Raw genomic sequence first — 10152 nt, 5'->3', positions numbered from 1 at the left:
CCTAGGACCTGGTCGCCACAACGGCATTGCCCTCCTGAGGGTTAATGCTGAGCCTGGAGGTAATGGGGAAATCTACTGGCCAGTAAGTTAACATCCACCGCAGTTTCTCCCTCAGGCCAGTAGGGGGAGCTCTGAACCTGAAGTTTCAGGGAGCTTCCTTAAGCCTGACCTGGGGGAGGAGTTAGTCAGTCTGTAGGGAGCAGCAGAAGTGAACAGACACAGAGTGAGCTGTCCTGTGAATCTGGGGCCTAGAGCTGGAGCAGTTTGGCCCAGAGAAGCAGGAGTAGCTGAGAGGCAGCAGAGAGACTCGGACATCGGAGTCTGTGGTTGCCAGGGTATAAAATCCGTCCCTGGTAGCCGAATCCGAAGGGCAGGGGAGCTGCAAGCCCCTGGCCCAGACACATCCAAGGTACAGCTGCAGCATCAGGGCCCGGTGTGGACCCCAGCGGAGAAGCACCAGGGAGTGGGCCTGCGCAGCCACCTACAGAGGGAAGGGACGTGCTATTGGTCCCAGCAGCGAAGAGGGCCATTGCTGGATTCAGAGAAGCAGGGTCCTATCATCACCAAGAAAGGTACAGGAGTAGGCCTCATACTCAGCTGGCCAGAAAGATCACCCCAAGTACTTCCAGGCCGACCGGATCCCCATCACCACCTGTAACGGTCTCCCAGGACTGGACTGTTCCCAGAGTAAAAGAGGAAAAGGTAAAGAGACTGTTGTTTGTGCCTGGTTCTTTCCTCGCCTGTCGGCCCTGCACCGTGTTAGTCACACAGCACCATAGACTTTCACAAGCACCAACTGTGCCCCGGGCATTGCTCCACCTGTGGGGAGCAGTACTAACATAGCTGCTATATCATCATCCCGGAGGCCTCACACAGCAGCGGCGGCTTAATAGCCGCATGCCACAGGTGGCGTCACGAACACAACCATTAACAAGCAAGCCACATATTCTACTGACACCCACCAGGGCCACGGAGCCGGGCCCAGCCACCACTGACTACCACCGGACTAGTCCAGCCCGGCACCGGGTGTCCCATAGCCCTGGGGTGGGCGAGTCAACTTTTGGCGTCACGAACAGGATTTCGTGCCCGGTCCCACCGGGTACTGTGCGCCTGCCGGAATTGTGCTTAAAAGATTGTGTACTGGCTGCAGACCACCGCCGCCATTAGCCTCGCCGAGCGCAGGAAGAAGGGGGGCGTGCCTGACAAAGAGCGCGAAGGGAGCGCGCCATCAGAGCAGAGCGCTGTTAACCCCGCGCGACCCGGAAGAAAATTTGAAAAGTGAACGGAGCCTGGTAAGGTTCACTAAGGGGGAGGAAGATGTCCGACTCAGAGGGAGGGCAGGTGGCTGCCATAGCCCGAGACGCCGCAGCACCAGCAGAAGCAATCCCAGTCGCCGTCGCCCCAGCCCCCGCTGTAGCGCCGGTAATGCCGATCACAATGCCGTACATCCCGGGAGCAGAATGGCTGCCGCAATACTCCGGGGAGTCCCATACCTTGAGTGACTTCAGAGAAAGCCTGCACAGCTTATTCCGGGTGTATCCGCTGACTGAGAGCCAGAAGGTGGGCATATTAATGGGACAGCTAGCCGGCGCAGCCCAGCGTGAAGTGAAGTCCTGGCCTGATACAGATAAAGGGACAGCAGCCCAGATACTGGCCAAGCTAAAGAGTACGTTTGACACTCGCACCGCAGCAGAGATAAAGATGAGATTCTTTGGGTGCAAGCAGCGGGCCACAGACAGCATAAGGGACTATGCCCTAAACCTGCAAGAGGCCCTGAAAGCAGTTAAACAGGTGGACCCAGAGAGTGTACGTGAAGAAGACAAACTCCTAACTGAGCAGTTCATAGAGGGGCTCCTGTCAGATGCCCACAGGACCCAGCTGCGTATCCTGGTCCTGCAGAACCCTGCTCTGGACTTTGCCAAGTTTAAGGACCAGGCCATCAGGGTACTGAGAGAATCTACGCCGAATGACCCAGTACCCCTCCGGCCTCCTGCTATCACGTACCCCGGGGTGGTGCCTGCAACACGAGCCACTGCAGGGGCTGAGGCGCAGTCCCTGGATAAGGATCCCACTGCGGAGCTCAGACAACAGGTCCAGGAGCTGACCAAGACTGTGGCTGCCCTTGCCAAGACCGTGCAATCTCTACAAATGACCCCCTCGCCTGCGAAAATCGAGTTGGCCTCCAGCCCAGAGGACGTCCCATGGATGCGACAGAGAAGGATTCCGCCGACCCGAGGCAGAGACACAGACCGGTACGATTCAACAGGACAACCGATCTGCCGCAACTGCAACCAGGCGGGCCACATTGCACGACGCTGTCCTTTAAATGGGCCGAGCCTGGGGCCAGGAGCCGACCCCCAGGTGTAAGGAAGCCCGGCTCAACCCCCAGCCGCAGCAAGTATGTGGGAGGACGACCGGTCCTTCCTATTGTGCTGGATGGAATCCCTTTGAATGCCCTCCTGGATACGGGGTCCCAGGTAACAACCATCCCCCACAAACTGTACAAAAGATATTGGGCCGATTCAGACATTGACCATGGCCCAGATGATGATTTAACAATTGTGGCCAGTAATGGTCAGCCCTTACCTCAGATTGGGTACAAAGAAGTAACCATTAAAGTGGGGCGGGTGGAATTGCCATGTCAGGGGATGATAATTGTAGATATTGATCGCAAAGAATCTGACCCACTGCTAACTCTTGGTACAAATGTGATAGAAAATTGTATTGCCGAAGTGATAATTTTGTTACAGCAGGCGTCTGAAACTGCCAGCTCCGGGCAGCAGCGTGTCCTACAGAGGGAGATCAGAGCCCTGATGAGGAGGCAGCAGGTAGAGCTGGCCGGAGGAGAAATTGGCAGTGTGAGGGTAAGTGACCCCCTCCCCATTGTAATACCCCCAAGAAGTGAAATGTTGATATGGTGTCGGGCAGCAATAGGCCTCAAGGGTCAGGATTACCATGCCTTGGTAGAACCAATGTATTCAGACAGTAGGCCTGGAGTCCTGATAGCCAGAGGGGTAGCGGACGTCCGCAAGGGGAGAGTGCCCGTCCGTGTCCTGAATTGTGGGGAGGAGGAGGCCAAATTGCCCCGGTATGCCACTGTGGCAAAATTGTACACTGTCAGCAACAATACCATTAAAGCAGTGGAACCCTTGATCCCGTCCGACCAGGCGGAAGACAATGGCTCCAAGGGGCAGCCGGAAGACTGGTGCCAAAAATTACATGTGGGCACCGACTCCACCCCCTCACACCAAAAGCATGGGGTTTACCGGGTGGTACAGGAGTATGAGCGGGTCTTCAGCAAACACCCCCTAGATTTTGGGCAGGTGAAAGGGGTTCAACATCAAATCCCCACGGGTGATCATCATCCCATTAAAGAAAGATACCGCCCTGTACCCCCCGCACAGTATCAGTGTGCCAAGGAAATGTTACGGGAAATGAAGGAGGCTGGGGTTATCAGAGATAGTTGTAGCCCCTGGGCAGCTCCACTAGTGCTCGTAAAGAAAAAAGATGGTACAATGAGAATGTGTGTAGATTACAGGCAAATTAACCGCATTACACATAAAGATGCCTATCCACTACCCAGAATAGAGGAGTCACTAACAGCCTTAAAGTCAGCTAACTATTTCTCCACCTTGGATCTCACCAGTGGGTATTGGCAGGTTCCCGTGGCAGAGGCGGACAAGGAGAAGACTGCATTCACGACACCAATGGGTCTCTGTGAGTTCAATTGTATGCCATTCGGGCTCTGCAACGCCCCAGGGACATTCCAACGGTTGATGGAGTGCTGCTTGGGCCACCACAACTTCGAAACCGTGCTGCTGTACCTGGATGACGTAATAGTCTACTCCAAGACTTATGAGGACCACCTGAAGCACTTAGCAGAAGTGTTTGAGTCCTTGTCGAAATATGGCCTGAAGATCAAGCCGTCCAAATGTCACCTCTTGAAGCCAAAGGTACAGTACCTGGGTCATGTGGTCAGCGCAGAAGGCGTGGCACCTGATCCGGAGAAAGTCACGGTAATTAAGGACTGGCCAAGACCCACCACGGTGAAGGAGGTGCGGCAGTTCCTTGGACTGGTGGGCTACTACCGAAGGTTCATTGATGGGTTCACCAAGATAGCAGCGCCCCTTCAAGATCTCCTGGTGGGCCAGCCGAAGCAGGCTAAGAAGCAGAGCCCTCCATTTGAATGGGGCAGCCAACTGGAAACATCCTTTGTCCGGCTGAAAGGGGCTCTCACGGGAGAAGAAATTCTGGCCTACCCTGACTACAGCCAACCGTTTATACTGTACACAGACGCCAGCAACGTGGGACTGGGAGCAGTTCTGTCCCAGGTACAGGGAGGCAGAGAGAGGGTAATAGCGTACGCCAGTAGGAAGCTTCGGCCCACGGAAAGGAATCCAGAAAACTACAGTTCCTTCAAGCTGGAGTTCCTCGCTATTGTGTGGGCAGTGACTGAACGCTTCAAGCACTATCTGGCATCGGCCAAGTTTACCATCTTCACGGACAACAATCCGTTGACACACCTGGCAACAGCCAAGTTAGGTGCGATGGAACAGCGATGGATGGCCCGGCTGTCTAACTTTGACTTTACCATCAAGTATCGGGCTGGCAAGAAGAATAACAATGCTGATGCGCTGTCCAGAATGCCTCACTTACCCGAGTCTGGAGAAGACCTGGATGAACTCGAAGAGATAGAGTTACCGGCTTTCCATCACCAGGGTGTTTCACAGTGTGAGCATGCTGTGGGAGTGAAGCGCTTAAACCAGCACGAGGTCTCGGTCAATCCATTACTCCACCATAATTGGGAAGAAACACAGAATGGTGACCCGGCCGTGCGATTGGTCAAAGAGAAGCTAGCGCAAGCTGAGACCCATCTTGGCCCAGACGCTCCAGAGGAAGCCCAGCAGCTGTGGAAGGAGAGGGGACGACTGTTCACCTACCAGGGCAAGCTCTGCAAGAGATATGTCAACTATCGAACAAATGAACTTGTCTGGCAGATAGTGGTTCCGCAGAGGGATGCTCCAATGGTCCTAGCAGCGTATCATGATAACGCCGGGCACTTCGGGTGGAAGAAGTTGGAGGCCTTACTCCGTGATCGGTTCTACTGGGTGCACATGAGAAAGATGATCGAGAAATGGTGCCGAGACTGTGGCCCGTGTAACTTGAGGCGGAAGGATGATGCCAGCCAAAGGTCTCCCCTACAGCCAATTGTCACGAAGCAGCCCCTGGAGTTGGTGGCCCTGGACCACGTGAAGTTAACACCAAGCCGGTCAGGCTATGTGTACGCCCTCACCATTGTGGACCATTACTCTCGTTTCCTGGTAGTAGTGCCTGTGAAGGACCAGACAGCCAGGACGGCAGCTAGAGCGTTCCAGGCATCCTTTTGTCGACCGCACGGCTATCCGGAAAGGGTACTGACGGATCAGGGTCCTGCATTCGAGGCTGAAGTGTTCCAAGAGTTCTGTAACATGTACGGTTGTAAGAAAATTCGAACCACACCGTACCACCCCCAGACCAATGGACTGTGCGAGAAAATGAACCATGTGGTTATTGATATGCTGAAGACCCTACCGCTGGAAGAGAGGAACCAATGGCCAGAAAAGTTGCCAGATCTGGTAGACTTGTACAACCACATCCCAGTGAATTCGACCAACTGCAGCCCCGCTTACCTGATGCGAGCCAGACCAGGCAAGTTGCCTGTAGACTTTGAGATGGGGACTGTGTCGCCTGAGGCGGTTCAAGAAATAGAGGATTGGGATGCAGAACGGCAGCAGCGGTACCGTAAGGTCCAGGAGTGCGTGGAAAGGAGCCTGTCTCAAGCAAGAACGAGACAAGAACAGCATTACAATCAAACAGCCCCAGCAACTCCCTTAGCACCTGGAGAACAAGTCCTCAAGAAGAAGCGGAAGACGCATAAGTTGGATGATCAGTGGGAAAACGAGCCCTACACCATTATCCCCTCCAACTTTGACAATAGTAAGGTATGCCTCATAAGCAAAGATGAAGGCAAGACCTGTCAAGCAATTTCCCGAGACCGCCTGAAAGCGTGCCCTGAACGGTGCCGAATCCAAAGAGAAATGGAAGGAGTACAAGGAAGTCCCCAAAGTCAAGAGAAAGAAGGGGAGATGATTCAAACCATCCTTGGGAAGTTCCCCAAAACTTGGACCCGAATCAACAATGCCATAGTGGTACCAGTTTTGGCGTTTCCGCAGTTGGTCGAGCCAGAAACAGAAAAGGTTCCGGATCCACCTAAAGAATCGTCCGCTCCAGCACGAGATGACACGCCAGCAGTGGAACAGGAGGATCAACCCCCTGTCAGTGGTGAACCTGTCATACCCTTGGCGACTCCTGGACCACAAAGGCAACCATCACGCTTACCTATTGGGGTTAGGCCCACCTGTAGTGCTGAGATAGAAGACGTACCACGTAGTCAGGGGCAAACACCAGAGCTACGTAGGTCCCAGCGCAGCACTCGGGGACAACCCCCTCTAAGGTATAGGGAGTCTACTGTATAAAGTAAAGAGTACTTATTAGAGTGTAAATAGTTATGCAAAATGTCTGTCATGTTGTGCACAAAATGTTTTCTTTTTCTTTGATTGCGAAAATGGACAATTGGGCCACTGGACTATGGGTGGCCAACACCTAAATTGTTCATAGTTAGCACCAGTGTGCTCAAACACCCCTGAAGAAAAACCCGTCCGGCGTGCATAGAGTGGGGTCATCAATGCTCTGACGCACGCCCAGAGCCTACGTTGGGGGTTTGATCGCGGCGGGTCCCCCATGGAGCAGTGTAATGGACACCCGGCAGGGAGCCACACTGGACTCTTATAGAAATGTTTAAGATTGTAACGTTAAAGAGAATGTGCCTCCCATATTGGGATGAAATGTATGACATGTTATGTTTTGTTTCTACAGTCCGGGAGTACTGAATTTAACTAAGGGGGAGTGTGGCGCCCTAGGACCTGGTCGCCACAACGGCATTGCCCTCCTGAGGGTTAATGCTGAGCCTGGAGGTAATGGGGAAATCTACTGGCCAGTAAGTTAACATCCACCGCAGTTTCTCCCTCAGGCCAGTAGGGGGAGCTCTGAACCTGAAGTTTCAGGGAGCTTCCTTAAGCCTGACCTGGGGGAGGAGTTAGTCAGTCTGTAGGGAGCAGCAGAAGTGAACAGACACAGAGTGAGCTGTCCTGTGAATCTGGGGCCTAGAGCTGGAGCAGTTTGGCCCAGAGAAGCAGGAGTAGCTGAGAGGCAGCAGAGAGACTCGGACATCGGAGTCTGTGGTTGCCAGGGTATAAAATCCGTCCCTGGTAGCCGAATCCGAAGGGCAGGGGAGCTGCAAGCCCCTGGCCCAGACACATCCAAGGTACAGCTGCAGCATCAGGGCCCGGTGTGGACCCCAGCGGAGAAGCACCAGGGAGTGGGCCTGCGCAGCCACCTACAGAGGGAAGGGACGTGCTATTGGTCCCAGCAGCGAAGAGGGCCATTGCTGGATTCAGAGAAGCAGGGTCCTATCATCACCAAGAAAGGTACAGGAGTAGGCCTCATACTCAGCTGGCCAGAAAGATCACCCCAAGTACTTCCAGGCCGACCGGATCCCCATCACCACCTGTAACGGTCTCCCAGGACTGGACTGTTCCCAGAGTAAAAGAGGAAAAGGTAAAGAGACTGTTGTTTGTGCCTGGTTCTTTCCTCGCCTGTCGGCCCTGCACCGTGTTAGTCACACAGCACCATAGACTTTCACAAGCACCAACTGTGCCCCGGGCATTGCTCCACCTGTGGGGAGCAGTACTAACATAGCTGCTATATCATCATCCCGGAGGCCTCACACAGCAGCGGCGGCTTAATAGCCGCATGCCACAGGTGGCGTCACGAACACAACCATTAACAAGCAAGCCACATATTCTACTGACACCCACCAGGGCCACGGAGCCGGGCCCAGCCACCACTGACTACCACCGGACTAGTCCAGCCCGGCACCGGGTGTCCCATAGCCCTGGGGTGGGCAAGTCAGGTGCACCCCTTCTTAACCCAGTTTCCAAAAGCAGAACTCAATTCACCTGATTCATATTAGCCCGATTTAATGAATTGGAAGAAAGCATACGTCTTCATATGCACCTCAATTTGGCCCATTCACTTTTCACACTTCCTCCTTTTGTTTTTTATCTTTCACACTTTTGACTTTCTTTATTCATCCAAATAGCAAACTCATCACCACTCAACCTGACCAACTCGGCTATGTCCCGTGCTGCAGTTCTCTGTCTTATCTAGATCATTTGCAATTGAATGGAATAGATCCCTTTTGGACAAAGTGGATTCACCTGCTGCTGCAGTGACCACAGGTGTGATAAGATCTAGAATTGGCATCTGGTGCGATCTCTCCGCTTCCACTCCAAAGAAAGTTACCTGTTTATTCCTATCATGCATTGGTTTTTGGGGTTTTCTTTGAGTAATGATGATCTCTTTAGTAGTCTGTTGGCGCCCTCTCCTGGAGGAATAGTTTGCTTGCTCTTGGACATTCTAAAAGAGAGGTCATGATAGACATTGAGCTTCTGAGCTCAATTGGGGACAGTCATGGGTGATGAATGTTTGCAACCTACTGCGAAGCCTCATACCGCAATATAAGGAACGTCAAATACTAAGAAAGGGCGGCCTATGAAAGAATTACTACTTTCAATAAGTACACTTAAACGGCTAATTGGGAATAGAAAAACTGTAAAAAGCCCTCTGAGAAAGCCCCCCTCTAACCTTTGATAGTAAGCTTTTCTGTAGTCTGCCTGTTGATGTATTTTCCGTTTGAACTGTGCACAACATGAAGAGACGGAACACTGGCGGCTTGTCACAATGCCCCCCGATGACATCACAATAGCGCTGCTGCCTAGAAAACAAGCTGCGCAGAAGAAGTTGTTCTTTGGGTGGGAGGGTGGGCTAGTGGAAGGAGGGGGCAATCTCTTTTTTTCCCGGGTGGTAGGGGGATGACAGGAGAAGGGAAGCGGGTGGTGAGAAAGGTACAGAGGGCAGGGTTTGGGGGCTGGGAAGGAAAGGGAAAAGATTAGGGTTTGGGGATGATGAAAGGGCTTTCTACGGGTAAGGATGGCAAAGGGTGGCAGTGACGGAAAGTCAGGCAACCTGTCCTGTCCGTCTTTTTGTATCGTGAATTGGAAAGACTGCAAGGGGGAGGGGAGTTGCTTGCGCCCTAAAGGAGGAGTTATTCAGATTCATTGCAGTGGGCGGCGGCTGCAAAACGCACCATTCTTCTTGTTTTTGCTCTGCAAAGCAGCCTTTTCAAGGGTTGGCTTGGGTGACAAAATGTCTTGTGTAGGCGTGGGTTTGTCTCCCTCTCGCTCTCTCTCCCTAAGATGTGTCCGGCATAGGCCAGGGTGCCACTCGAGGCCCAAACCAATTCTGGTTATCGCTTCTCGGCCTTTTGGCTAAGATCAAGTGTAGTATCTGTTCTTATCAGTTTAATATCTGATACGTCCCCTATCTGGGGACCATATATTAAATGGATTTTTAGAACAGGGAGATGGAAAAAGAGCTTGCTCTGTCCACTCCACGCATTGACCTGGTATTGCAGTACCTCCAGGAACGGTGCACCCCTTCTTAACCCAGTTTCCAAAAGCAGAACTCAATTCACCTGATTCATATTAGCCCGATTTAATGAATTGGAAGAAAGCATACGTCTTCATATGCACCTCAATTTGGCCCATTCACTTTTCACACTTCCTCCTTTTGTTTTTTATCTTTCACACTTTTGACTTTCTTTATTCATCCAAATAGCAAACTCATCACCACTCAACCTGACCAACTCGGCTATGTCCCCGTGCTGCAGTTCTCTGTCTTATCTAGATCATTTGCAATTGAATGGAATAGATCCCTTTTGGACAAAGTGGATTCACCTGCTGCTGCAGTGACCACAGGTGTGATAAGATCTAGAATTGGCATCTGGTGCGATCTCTCCGCTTCCACTCCAAAGAAAGTTACCTGTTTATTCCTATCATGCATTGGTTTTTGGGGTTTTCTTTGAGTAATGATGATCTCTTTAGTAGTCTGTTGGCGCCCTCTCCTGGAGGAATAGTTTGCTTGCTCTTGGACATTCTAAAAGAGAGGTCATGATAGACATTGAGCTTCTGAGCTCAATTGGGGACAGTCATG

The 10152-nt window shown here is 52.3% G+C and overlaps 1 non-coding gene across 1 annotated transcript; it reads left to right on the top strand.

Moving 5' to 3' along the window:
* Nucleotides 1–9408: 9408 nt before the first annotated feature.
* Nucleotides 9409–9599, top strand: LOC142275626 (U2 spliceosomal RNA). Its single transcript, XR_012739255.1, has one exon. It is a non-coding gene; the product is annotated as a U2 spliceosomal RNA (small nuclear RNA).
* The last annotated feature ends 553 nt before the right edge of the window (nucleotides 9600–10152 follow it).

The sequence above is a fragment of the Anomaloglossus baeobatrachus genome, unplaced genomic scaffold, assembly GCF_048569485.1.
Source record: "Anomaloglossus baeobatrachus isolate aAnoBae1 unplaced genomic scaffold, aAnoBae1.hap1 Scaffold_3842, whole genome shotgun sequence".
NCBI lineage: Eukaryota > Metazoa > Chordata > Amphibia > Anura > Aromobatidae > Anomaloglossus > Anomaloglossus baeobatrachus.
The sequence above is the reverse complement of the archived record's forward strand: the minus strand, read 5'-3'. Positions and strand labels throughout refer to the sequence as shown.